This window comes from Pocillopora damicornis, chromosome 1 (genome assembly GCF_964200805.1).
Source record: "Pocillopora damicornis chromosome 1, jaPocDami1.2, whole genome shotgun sequence".
In the NCBI taxonomy this organism is placed as follows: domain Eukaryota; kingdom Metazoa; phylum Cnidaria; class Anthozoa; order Scleractinia; family Pocilloporidae; genus Pocillopora; species Pocillopora damicornis.
In genome coordinates this window covers 29876170-29898781 of record NC_142670.1, presented here as the reverse complement: position 1 = coordinate 29898781, position 22612 = coordinate 29876170, and the positions used below count along the sequence as shown (strand labels likewise).

Here is a 22612-nt window from a genome sequence, read left to right as displayed (position 1 = left end):
AATTTTTAATTCTGCATTCAACAGTCATCCTACGCCGTTCAATTTAAATGAGTTTTAGCAAAGAGAAAGAAGTGATCCAAATTATTATACACAGTTAATTGTATTGTTCAAGAGAACGGTATGTTTTCCTTTATTTAAATCATGAAAATATATTCTTTTCGGAGCGAAGAGGCATATATCGTTATCATTTCTTAATGAGAGATAATTTTCATTTTAGTGATGAACAAATTTTGTTGTGACAAATCTAAGATATTTTGCTTTAACTCTCTACTCAGTACGTTGATCCATTTTCAAATTGCATTAAACATTCATACTACTGTGATGAAGTTAGCTCAGAGAGGGGAGAAAGAAATCTTTGGCGCCTAAGCGTATGGAAATTTCTTACTTGGCTTAAAATTTCTTTGTAAGGCCACTCGGGTGTTATTATCTCTCCATGAGATATAATCTTCATTTAAAATGTATAAATAAACAGTGTAATAACACGTCCAGGATGATTTGCGCTCGACTCATGATACTCGATGCACTGCTCTAGTTCTAATTTTGCCTTAGAAATTCATTCTACACCGTTGAATTTAAAAGAGCCATAGCAAAAGAGAGAGAAATACTTATGAATTACTATCTTAAGTAAAGTTTATTTACATTATTGATCCGCTGACTTTTCCGGTGTAGTGAACCTTGTGAATTCTTTTTACTAGAACTGAGAAGTTATTTCTTGGAGCGTAAAGGCATGCTCTTATATCGATTGCAGTCTCGTTCAAATTTTTATCTGCCTTTATACTCTTTTCCCTTGAGTATTTAATTTTCGGAAAGTATCTCAGCTCTCACGCGCTTGCTTCGAGTGTCTCAGCGTCTGGAAATATGAAATTAATAATCAGATTATGGGTTTTAAAGATGAACTTAAGTTACGATTACTAGACGTTTTATTAGAGTTCTCTTGCCTGTCGAGGTATCCGAATACATCTGTGTGCTTGAATGAATTTATTTTTTGACAAAAAAGAGGCATTTTATTTCCAAGTCTCCACACATGAAAATAATTCGATTACTTATCAACAATTTCCACTCCACTAGTTTTAATTATGATGCCCGTGAAACTGAGATCATTGGAGGCGTAGAGGTACTTCATCTTCAAACCTATGTCTCATTGGAAACTGTCGGAAAGAACTCAGCTGTTTTCGTCGCCCACTTGTCTAAAGTTTTATGATATATATATATATATATATATATATATATATATATATATATATATATATATATATATATATTATATATCGATGAAATACCAGAATTTCTGTCTCGAAAACATGATATCTTTACCACGCGCGGTGAACGTTCCCCTTATCTCTTCGCACTTGCGGATAAAAATGACATCATGGTAACCCGCTTTAGCAAAATGGCGGTTTTACTTTTCACGAAGGGCTCTCTTTTATATTACGAACGTCAAGTTTGATTCAACCTTAAGTTCAGAGGAAAAATTTATTTCGTGGTAATTTTTTATGTCAAAATTAAAGGGTCTTGTCCACGGGCTGAGTTGCTGAGTTTTTGTGCATTCGGTGTTCTTCATATATATTTGAAATTGTATTTGATCTAAACGAGCGATAATAAATGGCAAAACAACTTGATTAAACTTTACTTGATTTTAGTTCGGAGGCAGGGAAAGCTGTACGCTCTTTATTTTATCTTATTTTTTATTTCACACTTTAAGGGCGATGTCCGCAAGATGGTCATTGACATGTTCTGACAACCTTAAAAGTATAGGTGTGTGAATTTGAACTATAACTTAAGAGCTAGAATTATCATATTTATGAAGAGTTTATTTTTTTCGTAAAATGAGACGATATTTGCTTAGATAGGATAAATAAAACTGTATATTTTCATCACTGGATGAAATTCAGACTTAACTTGTGTGAACTTCTGCTGCAAAAAGCAACCCTATAGAACAACAACAGGGCTCTGTGAAGTAAAAAATTGAAAATCTAAGAACGTTATCCTATTTTCTTACAATACTCCACATTCATGGCTCCTGCTTCCTATGGATGTCACTACTCAGTAACAACGCGGACGATCCTCTCATCTCAGCAAACTAAAACTTAGTTTCCATATATTATCGTTCAACAATAACTTGCAGGCGAGTGAGATCGTTTCTGAATATTCTTAGTTCTATCTCTAGCGTTTTAAGTGCAGCCGTTCGGTTTCTTCCTTTGAATTTTTACCATCTTAATGGCCGGTCTGCTCTTCGTGCAACACAAACGCAGTGCTTGCTGAAACATTCTGAATTCTGAATACATACACAATCGGATTGACAAAAGAGTTAGAATAATTTAGAATGTTCACCATGTGATAAAACTTCCATGGTATTGATGTATTAGTTACATAGATTAATATGTTCAAGATGATTATGGGAAGCCAACATACTAAAGCCGGTATGGAAACCAGAAGTAGGGTCTTTGTTAAGCGTCTGTGTCGCGAAGCTCCATTTCGATGCTGTGAGACAACACTCTCGTGTTGAAAACTTCTCCATATGGAGATATTACAGACACATACGATGATTGTTAGACCCAACACTACGGGGATAAAAACATACAAACAGATTCAAATGAACTCGAAACGTTTAACAAAGTCATTAATGTAGACAGCAAGACAGCGGAAGACCAAAGTAAGAAAATGGCGATGCGGTATGTTCTGGTGGATAATGAACGGTGTTTAAAGGGCCAAAATACGGCATAAAATCGCTCACAAGAAATAGAGGCTGCAGATATATACGAGCCTAACAAAAACGTATCATCGAAACTTGTGTAAAATATTTTGTAAGCCATGTGTTCAAAGTCATATTTTGCTGTCCAAAGCTGATAGGCATCTCCAACGAGGTAAATGTAAAAGGGCAGAGTGAACGCTCCTAACATCAAATCAGCAAACGCCATGTTCATAACTAAAAATAAACTTTTCCTACGAAGTGGTTTGGTAACTGCAAAGAGAACCAGAGTTAGCAAGTTTCCTGCAATGATAAGGACCGAAGATAAAATGAGAGCGCTGCATAGTGCAATCCCTTTTTCCTTGGAGGGAAAACTTCTTGTGAACGCAGACGCATTCTCCATGGTTTTATTCACTGCCGACGAGTCAATCCTATTAATTTATGACTAAATGAATTACGGTTAACGGTTTTTTTTTTTTCGGAATAAAACGCGTTGTTTCAGAGGAGAGGAACTTGCAACAACACCAAGCAACAGCAGCTGAAATGTTATTTGTATTTCATGGTAATTATATTCAAGGAGTAACGTAGTCCAGGTACACAAGACATTTCAGGTTCAACTAATACTGTCAATAAAATGGCTTTTCATCAAAGAACGTAATAGGTGTTCATGTATTTTCCTGTTGAAATGGCAAGAATTGCACAGTTTTACAATTGTTTAGGTTTTAACAAACTTCTTATGTGACTCAAAATCTCTACACTAACGGACTAGGACGTTGTCCTTTCTCAATGAGAGATAATCTTCATTAGTGATAGACGAAAGGTTTAATAACACTTCAGTATAATTAGCTCTAGACACATGCTACTTCATGCAAAGTTTAATTTTGCATCAAACAGTCATCGTACATCGTTGAAATTAAACGAGTCACAACAATTAGAGAGAAAAATACTTAGAAATTATAATCTAAAGTTAAGTACATTTATGACTCCTATCGTCAAAACTTTACCATCATACATTAAAGACAGCCAACACGCACTTGAAATTGTTCGTGTCGTTAATTTCCTTGGCCAAGACAAACTTCTTTTCACTATGGATATTACATCTCTTTTTCGTGTCATTTGCCATTCTGTCGCTCAAACATTTTTTTGATCAACCTATTGTCAAAGAACCTAGCTCTGAAACACGACTCCGCTTAGCCAAACTAGTGCTAATAATAGCTACCAGTTGAAGTTGTCAAATATTCTTCCAATTCCCCTACCGCTTTACCTCCCATGAGTGACTAAGAGAGAATCTCTCCTTACAATATCAATACAATATCAAGCATAGAAGTGATGAGAATAAAGTAAATATCAATTAGGGGATTATTAGTTGATCCAATACCAAATTCTTTAAATTGACATCATAAGAATTGTATGGTAGATAGTAAGGAGAATTACTAATGAGATCCTGGGAGTTGAAGGGTTAGGTAGCCGGTGGGATTACTCAGTACGTACTCAAATAGTAAAAGAAGGCGCTATTAGTAATTTGCATTCGCGTTACATCGGAATGCACTCGTTTTCAGCCGATCAGAGGTGCGTAATTTTCTCGTAGACGTTATTTTAAAAGTAAGCAAGTTTCCTGTTATGATTAGGACGGATGCCATCTGCTTTGGAAACTTCTTGCAAATTTGGACTTGTTTGTAGGATTTTGTTCACTGCCGGTGCCCCAAACAAAGTTAACTTGTAACTAAATGGTTTACGAGATGAAACGTTTGATCGGGAAAGAATGTAGTGTTTCAATGGAGAGGAACTCGATCTTCTGCAACGACACAAAATAAGAACAGCTGAAAAGTCATTTATGTGTCATAGTAATTTTACTCAAGGCAGTCATGTTGTCAAGGTAGACGATGCATTTCGAAATAATACCGTGCACGTAGAGCCCTTCATGTCACGATATATGTATATTCATCAAACAACGTGACAGCTATTCGTGTGTTTTTCTGCAAAGTTTTACCGCTCCATAAGGTTTTTAACAAATTTCTTGCATGGCTCAAAATTTATTAACAAACCGACTCCAACGTTATCATCTTTCAATAAACAAAGAATATAAAGAACGCTTTCAGGATAATATGCCCCAGGCGCATGCTACATAATACACTCTTCAATTTTTAATTTTGCATTTAACAGTCATCCTACGCCGTTCAATTTAAATGAGTTTTAGCAAAGAGAAAGAAATGATCCAAATTATTATCTACAAATAATTGTATTTACATTAACTGATCCGATACCTGATCCGTTCAAGAAAACCGCGTGTTTCCCTTTACTTGAATCTTAAAAATAATCTTTTTCGGAGCGAAGAGGCATATATGGTTATCATTTCTCAATGAGAAATAATTTTCATGACTGTAATGAACGGATTTTGTTGTGACACCTCTAAGATATTTTGCTTTAACTCTCTACTTAGCGCGTTGATCAATTTTCAAATTTACATTAAACATTCATCCTACTGTGATGAATTTAGCTCAGAGAGGAAAAAAAAAGAGAGGCGCCTTAGCTTCTGTAAATTTCTTACCTGGCTCAAAATTTCTTCGTAAGGCCACTCGAGTGTTCTTATCTCTCAATGAGATATAATCTTCATTAAATTGACAAATAAACAGTGTAATAACACTTCCAGGATAATTTGCCCTCGACTCATGATCCTCGATGCACTGCTCTAGTTCTAATTTTGCCTTAGAAATTCATTCTACACCGTTGAATTTAAAAGAGCCATAGCAAAGAGAGAGAGAAATAATAAGGAATTATTATCTTATGTAAAGTTCATTTACATTACTGATCCGTTGACTTTTCCGGTGCGGTAAACCGTGTGTATTCCTTTTACAAGAACTAAGAAGCTATTTCTTGGAGCGAAGAGGCATGCTCTTGTATCGATTGCAGTTTCATTCAAATTTTTCTCTACCTTTAATACCCTTTTCCCTTAAGTATTTGATTTTCGGAAAGTATCACAGCTCTCACACGCTTGGTGTAAATTTACTACTTCACTGGTGATATTTCCCGGGTGATATTCGTTATTTGTTTATAGAATATATGAGGGCATACAACCACATTACTTCTTGATCAGTTGAGATTCCCTAGTGAGGTTTCTCCTGCGAAGACACGGGCTTGTGACATGGTGTTTTAGTGCAAAGATCAGTTTAATCGGAGGGATTTGAACGGAAATTTATGTAAATATTTTGGTAATTTTTTTGAAGGTGTTTATGTAGTTGGAGTAGGCAATGAGTTTGAACAAATACTGTGCCACGTAAAACCCTTCGTGTCACAATAAATGAAATGTCCGTTTATTAAAAAAACGTAAGAGGTGTTCATGTTTTTTTTTTTTTTAATGACTGAATGGTAAGGCTTTTTAGACATATTTCTTGCCTGTATAACCCGTATGAAAATATCTTTTAAAAGCCGACTGGGGCGTCATCATTTCTCAATGAGAGACGATTAATCTTCATTAAATAATGCAAATGATCGTGAAAGATGAGGTTTACTAATATTTTGCTTGTAGAGCAACATTTGATGCCTGATTTTCTCACCCAGCCCACCCTCCACCCCACAAATACACACATACAAACAAAAAAGGACACTGTCTGCCTAATGATTTCTGCCCATCCCACCTGCAGCCCACACAACCTTTTTTCCAATTCCTATCACGAGGAATGCACAAGTTTTTTTTTTTTTTTTTTTTTTTTTTTTTATCACAAAACTGCCTAAAAAAAATAAAAGAAAAAATTTATTCCATAAGTCTTGAAAGTTCACATAAACCGAATTCAAATATACCTATATTCATCAAGTCCAAGAAATCAATACAAACTTAAGCCATAACATGAATGAGCTGGCTCTAAGAGCCCTTTCGCGTTTTTGTTTATTTATTTATTCTTATTATTATTATTATTATTGTTATTATTATTATTATTATTACTATCATTATTTTTACTCGGACCTTTTTTTTTCATTGTTTCGGACCCGAGCGACAGACTGAACCGAAAAGGAGAGACAGCTCGTAGTCTAGAGGACTGCCGTATGTCAATGATTTGATGGGTTATGATATAAGTTCAAGATGATTAAGGGAAGCCAACATAATAAAGCCAGTGTGGACACCAGAAACAGGGTCTTTGTTAAGCGTCTGTTTCGTGAAGCTCCATTCCGATGCTGTGAGTCAACACTCTTGTGTTGAAAGTTTCTCCAGATGGCGATGTTACAGACACATATAATGATTGTTAGACCCAACAGAACTGGGACAGAGACATACAATGCGGATCTTATTGAAGTAAACACCGATAGCAAAGTTAATATTAAAGACAACAAGGCAGGGAATGTCCAAAGTGTGAAAATGGCGATGCGATATGTTTTGGTGGACAGGAAGCGGTATTTAAACGGCCAATATACGGCGTACAATCTCTCACAAGATATGAAGGCTGCAGATAGATATGAGCCGAACATAAAAATGGCATCGATGCATTTGAAGACCATAAGATAAAAGCCGTATTTTGCTGTCCAAAGCTGATGGGCATGTTCAACAATGTAAATGTAAAAGGGTACAGAGAAGGTTCCCAACAACAAATCAGCAAACGCCATGTTCATAACTAGGAATAAACTTTTCCTACGAAGTGGTTTGGTAACCGCAAAGAGAATAAGAGTGAGCAAGTTTCCTGCAATGATTAGGACCAAAGATAAAATAAGAGCGCTGAATAGAGCGATCCCTTCTGCCTTGGAAGGAAAACTTCTTGTGAATTCAGATGCATTCTCCATGGTTTTATTCACTGCCGACGAGTGAATCATCATAAACCTATGACTAAATAAATTAAGGTAAAAAGTTTTTTTTTCGGAATAAAATGCGTTGTTTCAAAGGAAAAGAACTCAACCTTTTGCAACAACACCAAGCATCAACGGCTGACAAGATAGTTGTCTTTCGTGGTAATTATATTCAAGGAGTCACGTGGTCCAGGTAGACAAGACATTTCAGGTTCAACTAACACCGTCAATTAAAACGGCTGTTCATCAAAGAACGAAACAGCTGTTCATGTATTTTTCTGTTGAAAAGGCAAGAATTTCACAAGGTTTTTACAAATTTCTTGTGTGGCTCAAAATCTCCACATTAGCAGTATAGGAAGTTATCCTTTCTCAATAAGAGATAATCTTCAATCAGTGATAGACGGAAGCCGGTCTAATAACACTTCAGGATATTTAGCTCTAGACACATGCTTCTAGATGCACTGTTAAATTTTGCATCAAACAGTCATTGTACACCGTTGAAATTAAACGAGTCATAACAATTAGAGAGAGAAATACTAAGAAATTATAATGTAGAGTTAAGTACATTTATGGCTCCTATCGTCAAAACTTTACCATCATACATTAAAGACAGCCGACACGCACTTGAAATTGTTCTTGAATTTCATTTCCTTGGCCAAGACAAACTAATTTTCACTATATATCCATATATGGATATCAAACATTTTTTTGATTAACGTACTGTCAAAGAACCTAGCTCTTAAACACTACTCCGCTCAGCCAACCTGGTGCTAATAGCTTTCAGCTGAAGTTGTCAAAAATTGTTCCAATTCCCTTACCCCTTTACCTCCCATGAGTGACTAAGAGAGAATTACTCCTTTCAATATCGATACAATATCAAGCATAGAAGTGATGAGAATAAAGTAAAATATCAATTGAGGATTATTAGTTGATCCAATACCAAACTCTATAAATTTACATCATAGGAATTGTATGGCTGACAGTGAGGAGAATTACTGATGAGATCTTGGGAGTTAAAGGGTTAGGTAGCCGGTGGGATTACTCAGTACGTACTCAAAAAGTAAAAGAAGGCGCTATTAGTAATTTGCACTCGTGTTACATCGGAATGCACTTGTTTTCAGCTGATCAGAAGAGCGTAATTTTCTTATAGATGTTATTTTAAAAGTAAGCAAGTTTACTGTTATGATTAGGACGGATGCCTTCTGCTTTGGAAACTTCTTGCAAATTTGAACTTATTTGATAGATTTCGTTCACTGCCGATACCTCGAAAAAAAAAAAAATATATATATATATATAAATATATATATATATATATATATATATATATATATATATATATATATATATATATATATATATACATACACAATCGGATTGTCCACGGGCTGAGTTAACTACAGGTGTCTTGTGCATTCGGTGTTCTTCATATATATTTTAAATTGTATTTGATCTAAGCGAGCGATAATAAATGGTAAAACAACTTGATTATACTTTACTTGATTTTAGTTCGGAGGCAGAGAAAGCTGTACGCTCTTTATTTTATCTTATTTTTTATTTCACACTCTTGAGGGCGCGGTCCGCAAGATGGTCATTGACATGTTCTGACAACCTTAAAAGTATAGGAGTGTGAATTTGAGCTATAACTTAAGAGCTAGAATTATCATATTTATGAAGAGTTTATTTTTTTTCGCAAAATGAGACGATATTTTGCTTAGATAGGGTAAATAAAACTGTGTATTTTCATCACTGGATGAAATTCAGACTTAACTGGTGTGAACTTCTGCTTCAAAAAGCAACCCTACAGGACAACAACAGGGCTCTGTGAAGTAAAAAAATGAAAATCTAAGAACGTTATCCTATTTTCTTACAATACTCCACATTTATGGCTCCTTCCTCCTATGGATGTCACTACTCAGTAACAACGCGGACGATCCTCTCATCTCAGCAAACTAAAACTTAGTTTCCATATATTATCGTTCAACAATAACTTGCAGGCGAGTGAGATCGTTTCTGAATATTCTTAGTTCTATCTCTAGCGTTTTAAGTGCAGCCGTTCGGTTTCTTCCTTTGAATTTTTACCATCTTAATGGCCGGTCTGCTCTTCGTGCAACACAAACGCAGTGCTTGCTGAAACTCAGGAATTCTGAATACATACACAATCGGATTGACAAAAGAGTTAGAATAATTTAGAATGTTCACCATGTAATAAAACGTCCATGGTATTGATGTCTTAGTTACAGAGATTAATATGTTCAAGATGATTTTGGGAAGCCAACATACTAAAGCCGGTATGGAAACCAGAAGTAGGGTCTTTGTTAAGCGTCTGTGTCGCGAAGCTCCATTTCGATGCTGTGAAGCAACACTCTCGTGTTGAAAACTTCTCCAGATGGCGATATTACAGACACCGTGACGATGATTGTTAGACCCAACACTACGGGGATAAAAACATACAAAACAGATTCAAATGAACTCGAAACGTTTAACAAAGTCATTAATGTAGACAGCAAGACAGCGGAAGACCAAAGTAAGAAAATGGCGATGCGGTATGTTCTGGTGGATAATGAACGGTGTTTAAAGGGCCAAAATACGGCATAAAATCGCTCACAAGAAATAAAGGCTGCACATATATACGAGCCTAACAAAAACGTATCATCGAAACTTTTGTAAAATATTTTGTAGGCAATGTGTTCAAAGTCATATTTTGCTGTCCAAAGCTGATAGGCATCTCCAACGAGGAAAAGGTAAAAGGGCAGTGTGAATGCTCCTAACATCAAATCAGCAAACGCCATGTTCATAACTAAAAATAAACTTTTCCTACGAAGTGGTTTGGTAACTGCAAAGAGAACCAGAGTGAGCAAGTTTCCTGCAATGATAAGGACCGAAGATAAAATAAGAGCGCTGCATAGTGCGATCCCTTCTTCCTTGGAGGGCAAACTTCTTGTGAATGCAGACGCATTCTCCATGGTTTTATTCACTGCCGACGAGTCAATCCTATAAACTTATGACTAAATGAATTACGGGTAACAGTTTTTTTTTTTCGGAATAAAACGCGTTGTTTCAGAGGAGAGGAACTTGCAACAACACCAAGCAACAGCAGCTGAAATGTTATTTGTATTTCGGGGTAATTATATTCAAGGAGTAACGTAGTTCAGGTAGACAAGACATTTCAGGTTCAACTAATACTGTCAATAAAATGGCTTTTCATCAAAGAACGTAACAGGTGTTCATGTATTTTCCTGTTGAAATGGCAAGAATTGCTCAGTTTTACAATTGTTAAGGTTTTAACAAACTTCTTATGTGACTCAAAATCTCTACACTAACGGACTAGGACGTTGTCCTTTCTCAATGAGAGATAATCTTCATAAGTGATAGACGAAAGGTTTAATAACACTTCAGTATAATTAGCTCTAGACACATGCTACTCGATGCAAAGTTTAATTTTGCATCAAACAGTCATCGTACATCGTTGAAATTAAACGAGTCACAACAATTAGAGAGAAAAATACTTAGAAATTATAATCTAAAGTTAAGTACATTTATGGTTCCTATCGTCAAAACTTTACCATCATACATTTAAGACGACAGCCAACACGCACTTGAGCTGTTTGTGTGTTTTTCTGCAAAGTTTTACCGCTTCATTAGGTTTGAACAAATTTCTTACTTGGTTCAAAATTTATTAACAAACCGACTCGGACGTTATCATCTTTCAATAAACAAAGAATATAAATAACGCTTTCGGGATAATATGCCCCAGACGCATGCTACATAATACACTCTTCAATTTTTAATTTTGCATTTAACAGTCATCCTACGTCGTTCAATTTAAATGAGTTTTAGCAAAGAGAAAGAAATGATCCAAATTATTATCTACAGATGATTGTATTTACATTAACTGATCCGCTAACTGATCCGTTCAAGAAAACCGCGTGTTTCCCTTTACTTGAATCTTAAAAATAATCTTTTTCGGAGCGAAGAGGCGTATATCGTTATCATTTCTCAATGAGAGATAATTTTCATGACTGCGATGAACGGATTTTGTTGTGACATCTCTAAGATATTTTGCTTTAACTCTCTACTTAGCGCGTTGATCAATTTCCAAATTTACATTAAACATTCATCCTACTGTGATGAATTTAGCTCAGAGAGGAAAGAAAAAGAGGCGCCTAAGCTTCTGGAAATTTCTTACTTGGCTTAAAATTTCTTCGTACGGCCACTCAGGTGTTATTATCTCTCAATGAGATATAATCTTCATTAAATTGACAAATAAACAGTGTAATAACACTTCCAGGATAATTTGCCCTTGACTCATGATCCTCAATGCACTGCTCTAGTTCTAATTTTGCCTTAGAAATTCATTCTATACCGTTGAATTTAAAAGAGCCATAGCAAAGAGAGAGAGAAATAATAAGGAATTATTATCTTATGTAGAGTTTATTTACATTACTGATCCGTTGACTTTTCCGGTGCGGTAAACCGTGTGAATTCCTTTCACTAGAACTAAGAAGTTATTTCTTGGAGCGAAGAGGCATGCTCTTGTATCGATTGCAGTCTCATTCAAATTTTTATCTGCATTTAATAGTCTTTTCTCTTAAGTATTTGATTTTCGGAAACTATCTTAGCTCTCACGCGCTTGGTGTAAATGCACTACTTCGCTGAATATTTCCCGGGTGATATTCGTTATTTGTTTGCAGAATATATGAGGGCATACACCCGCATTACTTCTTGATCAGTTGAGATTCCCTATTGAGGTTTCTCTTGCGAAGAGGCGGGCTTGTGACATGGTGTTTTAATGCAAAGGTCAGTTTAATCGGAGGGATTTGAACGGAAATTTCTGTCAATATCATGGTAAATTTTTGAAGGTGTTTATGTAGTTGGAGTGGGCAATGAGTTTGAACAAATACTGTGCCACGTAGAACCCTTCGTGTCACAATAAATTAAATGCCCGTTTATTCAAAGATGTAACAGGTGTCCATGTATTTTTTTTTACTGAGTGGTAAGGCTTTTTAAACAAATTTCTTGCCGGTATAACCTGTATGGAAATTTCTTTAAAAGCCGACTGGGGCGTCATCATTTCTCAAAATGGTGAGTAAAAAGCGTAAAAACACATCCAGTATAATTTGTTCTGGACACATGATACGTGATGCACTATTCTATTTCTCTGTCCGCATTAAACAGTCATCTAACACCATTGAATTTAGATAAGTTATAACTATGAGAGCGAAATAATGGTAAATTATTGTCTGTAATTAAGTGAATTTATATTAGGGTATCACAGAAGGAAAACAGTCATATTTTTCTCAATTTCCTAAAAATTTTATGTCCAATAAAAAAAATAAAGATTCACTATTTTCTGAAATTTCATTTTGGTATCTTTTTTACTCCAGGAGATGTACAACAAAAAGTATCATGAGGGTACAACGGAAGGCACGAGCTCGAGATTGATTACACTTCATGTCAACGTCTTCTTGTCACCTAATAAACGATTACAAACCATTATTAACGTGCAGATCACGTTCCAATCAAAACAAGGATGTTATTAAAATGCGCGGCCAAATTATCTTATCTTGTGAAACGAGTCGGCGTTTTCATTTAACTTGGGTTTTTCCGGCTAACGGGGGAATAGACAGTGTCGTGACTAAACGTTTTAAAGCAAAGATAAAAAGTTTAAACGGGGGATCTTGTATCAATACGACAGGATTAAGGATCGGTATCGGTGAACTTTTTTCCGATCAATTGATAAGAAACTCAAAGTTCAGTTCTTAACAAAAATTACTGAGAGGTTATCCTCGGTGTTGTTTGCGAATACCCCGTCAGTTTTTTTAAACCTTTTTTCCAAACTACTATCGATCTTTGCTTTTACGCCGACTCTTTTCGGTGCACGTTACAGTAGTGCATTAATTACAAAAAATTCCGATTCGTTTTCCTTCAAAGAGGATAACGACAGAGCTCTCTTACAGAATTCGTTTCTACAAGGAATAAATGAGTATATTTGGAGTTTGAGTAGCCAATCACAATGCACCTTCACCGCTATCCACTGTTTGCTATGTGCTAACACTTTTTGTCTTCGTCGAGCATGTTTATTATGTTAGAATGTATTGTAATCTACGTTTTTGTTCGAACCGACAATTCAATCACCAACTAGATGGACAATTCAGTCTACAACTCCGCTTCAATTGTCTGCAATAGGCCTACAAAATCTACGTTACATACAACCAACGGTATCTAGTCGTTTCGTACTCACGAACGTCTCTTACTTATTCGATTCGCAACCAAAATTACCATTTTCGTTTCGATTCGTATTCAAACCATTGGTGAAACATTAGTGACGATAAAAACCCCAGCGAGCAGATGAGTACTGTTGCGTGCGACCGGTTGGTTATGACTCCGGAAAGCGAGTAAAATACACATAAAGTCCGGTTGAGTCTATTTTTGGCTTTATTAACAACAACAAATAAATCATTGCTAGCGTATTGTTCTCGCCACTCCAACATAAAATTCACATCTTCTCTGTAAAATCTCTGTGTATTCTTTGTAACATGACAAGATATTTACTAAGATAGCAAAAATGAAAGAGAATACTGTTATCCTAGGTGAAATTCAGATCTGACTTGTGTGTACAAGTACTTCTTATGGGGAGTATATCTCTCGACAACACAAAGGTTCCACTGCAACAAAAATTTATCAAACAGGTAGGAAATTATAGTATTTTGGGATTAAAAATTTTTTTCGTTCAAACTCTATTTAAAGGGGAATGGGATCGGTTGGTAATAGTCTCAGCTCCATCTCCAGCGTCCAAAGTGCAGCTGTTCCGTCTCTTCTTCCGATTTCCCCGTTCCTATGGCTGCTCTCCTCTTCGCACAAAACGAACGTAAAAGTGCAGCCGTTCGGTTTCTTCCTTCTGCATACACTTAGAATTGCTGAGTTTCGGCAAGCTCTACGCTTGTGTTTTACAAAGAGGAGAGCAGCCGTTTAGACAGACGAAATAGAAGGAAAAAAAAACGAACGGCTGCACTTTTAACGCCGGAGAAAGGGTTCAGGATATTACGAACTGTTCCCACTCGCGAGTAAAAAGAGTTTAACAAGAAGATATATATGGAAAATAATTTTATTTTCGATCTGCTGACCAAAGAGAATCACTGATGGTGAGTAGCGCCGGCGAGACACATTAGAAACAGGAGTCATAAATATGAGTTATTGTCAGAAAATACAATAGTTTCCAGCCTGTTTGTTAACTTACCGTGCAGAAGAATCTATTTTTTTTGTTTTTGTTTAGAGATACCTTTTCTATCCAGGAATAAAAAAAATAATTTTTCTATGAACTTTAAAAAGGTTCGATTCAGGGGGGTTTTTAGTTCCTTCTGTTACAAGCATCTGGAAAAATGTAATTTCCAATAGAAATCAAGCCAAAAAGTGTGTAGAATTATTGCTTGTAGTTCCGTTACTAACACTGACATGGCGCTATGAGTAAACCACTTACCTGTCCTCGAGAGTGTTTTAATAACTGTAAATTGGCCAAAATTTTAACCATGAGCCGTAAAGGCCATTACACCTGCCATTGAAACTCTACTTGAAAAGCAACGGGTCGGCAGTAGTCAATTAGCTCTTGTTGTAGAAACCTATTCTGCGTTTATATACTACCATACTGCTCAAAAAGAATCGCCGTAAAAGCAAAGATCGCAAGTAGTTTGGAGAAAAGGGTAAAACAACTGGCGGGGTGTTCGCAAATTACCCCGAGGATAGCCTCTCAGTGAATTTTGTGAAGAAGTTTGAGTTTCTGATCAATTGATCGGCAAAAATTCACCGATACCGATCGTTAATCCCGTGGCATTGACACAAGATCCTTTAACTTCTGATCTTTGCTTCAGAACACTTAGCCATGACACTTTCTATTCCCCCGTTAATGAAAACGCAAGTTACATAAAAAGGCCGAGACGTTTTACAAGATGAGTTTATTTGGCCACGCATTTCAACCAACACCCTTGTTTCGATTGGAACGTGATCTGCACGTTAATGATGGTTTGTAATTGTTTCTTAGGTGACAAGAAGACGTAGACATGAAGTGTAATCAATCTCGTGCCTTCCTTTGTTCTCTTATGATACTTTTTGCTTTATATCTCCTGAAGTAAAAAAGACACCAAAAGAGGGAGAAAACGCAAAATTGCAGACAGCGAGGAAAATACCTTTGTAACCCCTATTTTTTCGGCTTTTTAAATGATCGGCAGGACACATTTCACAAACTGTGAAAATTTTGAGAGAATTCACCGAAGCAAATTATAGAAAATCAAAAGCAAGGCCAAATTATCACTAGCGGGCGCCTCTCTTCATGGAGCCTTAGCTAAATAACGAAAATCATATTGGTAATATTTACTACTGCAAACGATAGTCCAAATCTTGCTCATCGCCTTTTGATGGCTTTAGTGACCATAAAAAGCCAAAACAAAAATTTTCCAGAAAAACAACGATGGCGCGCGCCCTTTAGAGCTTCCTTAATGAAGACTAGCTATCTCTCCTTGAGAAATGATGACGCCCCAGTCGGCTTTCAAAGAAATTTTTATTCAGGCAAGAAATTTGTTTAAAAAGCCTTACCACTCAGTAAAAAAAATACAGCTGTTAGGTTTTTTTTTAATAAACGGACACTTAATTTATTGTGACACGAAGGGTTCTATTTGGCACAATATTAGTTCCAACTCATTGCCTGCTCTAACTACACAAACACCTTGGATAAAATTACCGTGATATTTACATAACTTTTCAGCTGTTCTTATTTCGTTTTATTGCAAAAGGTTGAGCCCTACTCCTTTGAAACACTGTTTTTTTTTTCTGCGATAAAACTATTTGCCTCAACTGATTTAATTTTAAGTTTACAACGATTGACATGTCGGCAGTGATCGAAAGCCTGAAAAATACGTCCGAATTCGCAAAACGTTTTCCTTCCAAATCAGAAGGCATCGCATTATGCAGCGTCTTCATGTTATCTTCGGTTCTAATCATTGCAGGAAGCTTGCTCGCTCTTGTTCTCTTTGCAGTTAACAAAACACTTCGTAGGAACAGTTTATTCCTAGTTATGAACATGGCGTTTGCTGATGTGATGTTGGGAACTATCTCCGTACCATTTTACATTTACTTTGTTGGAGATGCCTATCAGCTTTGGACAGCAAAATTCGGCTTTCATCTAGTGGTTTTCAGATGCATCGTTGCCACTTTTATGTTCGGCTCATATCTATCTGCAGCCTTCATATCCTGTGAGAGATTTTTTGCTGTATGTTGGCCGTTTCACCACCGATCACTGTCCACCAGAACATACTACATCACCATTTTCATACTTTGGATACTCGCTGTCTTTCTGTCTTCAATTCTAACTTTGTTAGGTGTCTTTAGTTCATTTAAATCTGCTTTGTACGTGGTGGTCATCGTCCAATTGTGTCTAACAATCATAATATGTGTCTGTAACATTGGTATCTGGATAAATTCTCAACACGGAAGGTTTACTTCACAACAACAAAACAGAGCCTCGCGAAGCAAACGCTTAACAAAGACCCTACTTTTTGTATCCATGTTGGCTTTAATAACCTGGCTTCCCTTACTTATCATAAACATTTTAATCTGTATAACTGGGGAATCACTATCACATCTGGTTAATTTTGTGGTGAACATTTTAAACTATTCCAACTCTTTTTTCAATCCAGTTGTGTATATATTTAGAATTCCTGAATTTAAGCAAACGCTACGTTTGTCGTGCACTAAGAAGGGAACAGCCACGAAGACAGGACAAATCGAAAAAAAATACCGCACTACACTTAGAACGCCGGAGAAAGAGCTAGGAAAATATCACACCGATCCCACCCGGCTGCAGGTAATGTTTGACCAAGAAGATATGGAGACTCAATTTTAATTAGTTGTGACAAGAGGACCATTTGGCGTTGATGCTATTTAGTGAGGTACAATAGAAGCAAGAGTCAGAAATATGGCGTCTTCTCAGAAAATACGATGATTGCCTGCTTTAAGTTTATTACTTGCCACAGTGCATTTTTGTGTGTGTTATATGGTATCTTTTCGTAGCAGCAGCACATAAGGAAATCAAATACGTTTCTTCATTTATCCAATGTGATTATAACATCTCACCATTTTGCTAACCCAAACCGCGGTTTACGCGAGCAATGGGCCTCAGGTATTCTGTATAAGAGGGTTGATTTAATTAAAGATAATTGTTACGTATTTAGATCAACGACAATTTAAAACACATTTTAGGAGCTCCGAATGCAGAAAACTGCACTTAGCTCGTAGAAAAGCTACACAAGCCTCCAACATAACATTGAAAGGAAATCTTATCACAAAAGATCTTTTCCCCCGAATTAAAAGTTGATTCTAGCCTTGGTAACGTTTACAATGAAGAAAAAGGAAAAATAAGCCGACATTTTGTTGGCTCCCTAACTCTTTACTCAGGATTTGACTGGTTTGAGTACTCAAAAATGGAATAGTATGTGATGCTGCAGATTGTTAGGCCTACACTTGAGTGACACTCTTATGATAAATTTACGCTATTTGGTGCAAGTGATCTTGGAAAAATTTGTTACATTACATAGAATTGAATTGGTTATTGACGAAACCTAGGCAGAGAAAACTGAATCTTAAGTTGTTGATCTCGTAGGGATGATCACTCATTTGTTTTGTTAATAATCAGCATCAAAATTATCAATTGAAAGAAAGATTTCCGATTATCTCATATTGATCTCAATCAAAGCTGTATACCCAAAGGAAATTGTATACCCATTGTAAATCAGCGTTTTCTTCATCAAAAGAACTGCATGCCTGATTACATATGGGTCTGTGCGGAAGTCTTGCCTCAATTTTCATAGCTGATGTCGCAAAAAGGTGATATCGTTAAGATAGCATTGTCACATAGGACTTTAGGGGAAGCCTAAAGGAAGGAAAGAAACTCCTAAACTAAAATCTTAAGACCGTGAATTGGTCATACTTATATCGACGGTCATATTGCGGGACACAATTGTCTGTTGACTCAGCCTCGCCGGCAGTGTTTGATATACAGTTCTTTTAACTTTCAATGACTGACTTTGGAAAATTGGTTTACTAACTCAAAACTGTGAAATCCTGAAGAGATAACAACACCTACCAACGCCCTACCGACAACTTCGAAACATTGACATAGAAAAACAGAACTACCTGGAATCTCTCTTTAGGCAGAAAAAATTACCCGATCAGTTTTAAAAACTGCGTGGCTTTTAGTCTTTTTCCTGATAAACTGAAGAACCCAAATGAAACTTTTCATTGACCTTAACTCAAAAATGCGGAACTGAACCAACGGAGAAATTTCAATGCCTTTGCCCTCAACACGGAAGAAGTATTGATTAGCTACACATGAGATAACTACCATTACAGTGCCATCTTAAGAGCTATATTTGTCATTTTGTTCCATCAAATTGGGTCGGTTGTAGTGAAGAAATATAACATGGTTTCTGTGTTTACATAGCCTGATGTAAACACGCGGGAAGTTGGGAGAACACGAGATAAGCGTAAGAAACCACGACGCGAAGCGGAGTAGTTTCCAGCTTATCGAGTGTTCTCCCAACCTCCCAGGTGTTTACATCAGGCTATGTAAACACGGAAACCATTTTACATTTCTTTTATAAAATAACTAATGAAAGAGGAACGAAAACGGTGTTTACATACCCTCATGTAAAATGATTTTATGGCCTATCAGAGGGCGCGCGTACTATTGTTTTATAATTTGAAATCTCAACGGTTAAGACTTTATGCCTGGACAATAAAGTAACAAGCTTCAATCAGTAGCAATGAAGTGATATAGATTTTCCAATTTGAACGATTATTTTCCTAATAAAAATGAATGTAGTTTCAGCGTCTGGAAATATGAAATAAATAATTAGATTATGGGTTTTAAAGAGGAACTAAAGTTACGATTACTGGACGTTTTATTAGAGTTCTCTTTCCCGTCGAGATAACCGGATACATCTGTGTACTTGAAGGAATTTATTTATTAAAATAAGAGGCATTTTATTTCCTAGTCTTCACACATGAAAATAATTCGATTGTTTATCTACAATTTCCACTCCACTAGTTTAAATTATGATGCCCGTGAAACTGAGATAATTCGAGGCGTAGAGGTACTTCATCTTTAAACCTATGTCTCATTGGAAACTGTCGGAAAGAACTCAGCTGTTTTCATCACCCACTTGTCTAAAGTTTTATGATATATAAATATATCGATGAAATACCAGAATTTCTGTTTTGAAAACATGATATCTTTACCACGCGCGGTGAACGTTCAACTTATTTTTTCGCACGTGCGGATAAAAATGACGTCATGGTAACCCGCTTTAGCAAAATGGCGGTTTTACTTTTCACGAAGGGCTCTTTTTTATATTACGAACGTCAAATTTGATTCACCCTAAAGTTTTGGGGAAAACTTTATTTCGTGATATTTTTTATGTCAAAATTAAAAGGTCTTGTTCACGGGCTGAGTTACCCGCAGGTGTCATGTGCATTCGATGTTCTTTATATATATTTTAAATTGTATTTGATCTAAACGAGCGATAATAAATGGCAAAACAACATGTTTAAACTTAACTTGATTTTAGTTTGGATGCAGGGAAAGCTGTACGCTCTTTATTTTATCTTATTTGTTATTTCACACTCTTGAGGACGCGGTTCGTAAGATGGCCGTTGACATGTTCTGACAACTTAAAAGTATAGGTGTCTGAATTTGAGCAGTAATTTAAGAGCTAGAATTATCATATTTATGAAGAGTTTATTTTTTTCGTAAATGAGACGATATTTTGCTCAGATAGAATAAATAAAACAATATATTTTTATCACTGGATGAAATTCAGACTTAACTGGTGTGAACTTCTGCTGCAAAGAGCCATGACAGGACGGAAAATGCGTGCACTGTAAGTACCTCCCGTTGTCCCCATACAAACCCTTAGAAAAGTTTTCTAAGGCTTTGTATGGGACAAAGGGAGGTACTTACAGTGCACGCATTTTCCGTCCTGTCATGACCCTATACAACAACAGGGCTCTGTGAAGTAAAAAATTGAAAATCTAAGAACGTTATCCTATTTTTTTGACAATACTCCACATTTATGGCTTCTTCCACCTATGGATGTCACTACTCAGTAAACATGCGGAAGGTCCTCTAATCTCAGTTATCTCGTTCAACATCAATTTTCAGGCGAGTGGGATCTTTGCAGAATATTCTTAGTTCTATCTCTGGCGTTCTGCGGTTTCTTCCTTTGAATTTTACCATCTTAATGGCTGGTCTGCTCTTCGTGCAACACAAACGTAGCGCTTGCTGAAACTCACGAATTCTGAATACATATACAATCGGATTGACAAAAGAGTTAGAGTAATTTAGAATGTTCACCATGTAATAAAACTTCCGTGGTATTGATGTCCTAGTAAAAAAGATTAATACTTCCATGATGATTAAGGGAAGCCAACATATTAAAGCCAGTATGGACACCAGAAGAAGGATCTTTGTTAAGCGTCTGTTTCGCGAAGCTTCATTTCGTTGCTGTGAGGCAACTCTCTCGCGTTGAAAATTACTCCAGATCGCGATGTTACAGAAACATATGATGATTGTTAGACCCACCGAAACGGGGATGAAAACGTACATACCAGATTCAAATGAACTCGAAACATATAACAAAGTTATTAATGTAGACACCAAGAAAGAGAATGTCCAAATTAAGAAAATGGTGGTGCGGTATGTTCTGGTGGATAATGAACGGTGTTTAAACGGCCAAAATACGGCATAGAATCTCTCACAAGAAATAGAGGCTGTAGATACATATGAGCCAAACAAAAGTATGTTATTGAAACTTGTATAAAATGCTCGGTAGGCCATGTGTTCAGAGTCATATTTTGCTGTCCAAAGTTGATAGTAACCTCTAACAACGAAAATATAAAAGGGCAGAGTGAAGGTTCCTAACATCAAATCAGCAAACGCCATGTTCATAACTAAAAATAAACTTTTCCTACGAAGTGGTTTGGTAACTGCAAAGAGAACCAGAGTGAGCAAGTTTCCTGCAATGATTAGGACCGAAGATAAAATGAAAGCGCTGCACTGTGCGATCCCTTCTGCCTTGGAAGGAAAACTTCTTGTGAATGCAGAGGCATTCTCCAAGGTTTTGTTCCCTGCCGACGAGTCAATCATTCTAAAGTTATGACTAAATGAACTACGGTAAACAGTTTTTTTTTCGGAATAAAATGCGTTGTTTCAGAGGAGAGGAACTCAGCCTTATGAAACAACACCAAGCAACAGCAGCTGAAAAGTTATTTGTATTACGTGGTAATTATATTTAAGGAGTTACGTGGTCCAGGTAGACAAGACATTTCAGGTTTAACTAATACCGTCAATAAAATGACTGTTTATCAAAAACGTAACAGCTGTTCAGGTATTTTCTTGTTGAAATGGCAAGAATTGCACAGTTTTACGCTTGTTATGGTTGCAACAAATTTCTTGTGTCGCTCAAAATCTCTGCACTAGCAGACTAGGAAGTTATCTTTACTCAATGAGAGAGGATCTTCATTAGTGATAGACGAAAGGTGTAATAACGCTCCAGGATAATTAGCTCTAGACACATGCTACCAGATGCACTATTTAATTCTGCGTATAAGTATTAAGTATATTTATGGCTCCTATATATCGTCAAAACTTTACCATCATACATTAAAGACAGCTAACACGCACTTGACTTTAATTTCCTCGGCCAAGACAAACTTCTTTTCAATATGGACATTACATCTCTTTTTAGTGTCATTCGCCATTCTGTCGCTCAAACATATTTTTGATCAACGTACTGTCAAAGAACCTAGCTCTGAAACACACCTCCGCTCAGCCAAACTAGTGCTAATAATAGCTTCCAGTTGAAGTTGTCAAATATTCTTCCAATTCTCTTAACCCTTTACCTCCCATGAGTGACTAAGAGAGATTTTCTCCTTACAATATCAATACAATATCAAGCATAGAAGTGATGAAAATAAAGTAAAATATCGAGAAGGGGATTATTAGTTGATCCAATACCAAATTCTCCAAATTGACATAATAAGAATTGTGTGGCAGACAGTAAGGAGAATTACTGATGAGATCTTGGGAGTTAAAGGGTTAGGTAG

At 36.4% G+C, this 22612-nt stretch overlaps 3 pseudogenes; all 3 read right to left on the bottom strand.

The window, feature by feature from the left end:
• Positions 1 to 1916: 1916 nt before the first annotated feature.
• On the bottom strand, positions 1917 to 3812 carry LOC149053216 (adenosine receptor A3-like; annotated as a pseudogene).
• Positions 3813 to 9122: 5310 nt separating this feature from the next.
• On the bottom strand, positions 9123 to 16873 carry LOC149053215 (trace amine-associated receptor 7e-like; annotated as a pseudogene).
• A 3785-nt stretch (positions 16874 to 20658) lies between these two features.
• On the bottom strand, positions 20659 to 21653 carry LOC149053214 (adenosine receptor A3-like; annotated as a pseudogene).
• Positions 21654 to 22612: the final 959 nt, after the last annotated feature.